This window comes from Berghia stephanieae, chromosome 13 (assembly GCF_034508935.2).
Source record: "Berghia stephanieae isolate SIO BIC M18660-M18661 chromosome 13, UCSD_Bste_1.3, whole genome shotgun sequence".
Lineage (NCBI taxonomy): Eukaryota > Metazoa > Mollusca > Gastropoda > Nudibranchia > Aeolidiidae > Berghia > Berghia stephanieae.
The window spans coordinates 35,889,491-35,889,889 of record NC_088372.1 but is presented as its reverse complement, the minus strand read 5'-3'; positions in this window follow the sequence as shown (position 1 = coordinate 35,889,889).

The window sequence follows — 399 nt, the reverse complement described above, 5'->3', positions numbered from 1 at the left end:
GGGGAAGAGAGAGAGAGAGAGAGAGAGAGAGAGAGAGAGAGAGAGAGAGAGAGAGAGAGAGAGAGAGAGAGAGAGAGAGAGAGAGATAATATCATTTACTCTTTTACTCACTCGCTCTTTCTCTATCACTCTCTCACTGACTCATTTGCTCACTCACTCACGCTCCTTTTATCACACGCATATACACACACGTACTCACACACATTCACACATGCACACACACGCACACACATCTCTTCCCCCCCCCCCCTCTCTCTCTCTCTCTCTCACACACACACACACACACTTTCTCTTTCTCTTTCACTTAATCACTCTAACTCTCTCAGTCACCCATTTCACTTTCCCTCTCCCGTATCACTCTCCCTCCGCCCCCCCCCCCCTCTCTCCTCTCTCCTCTCT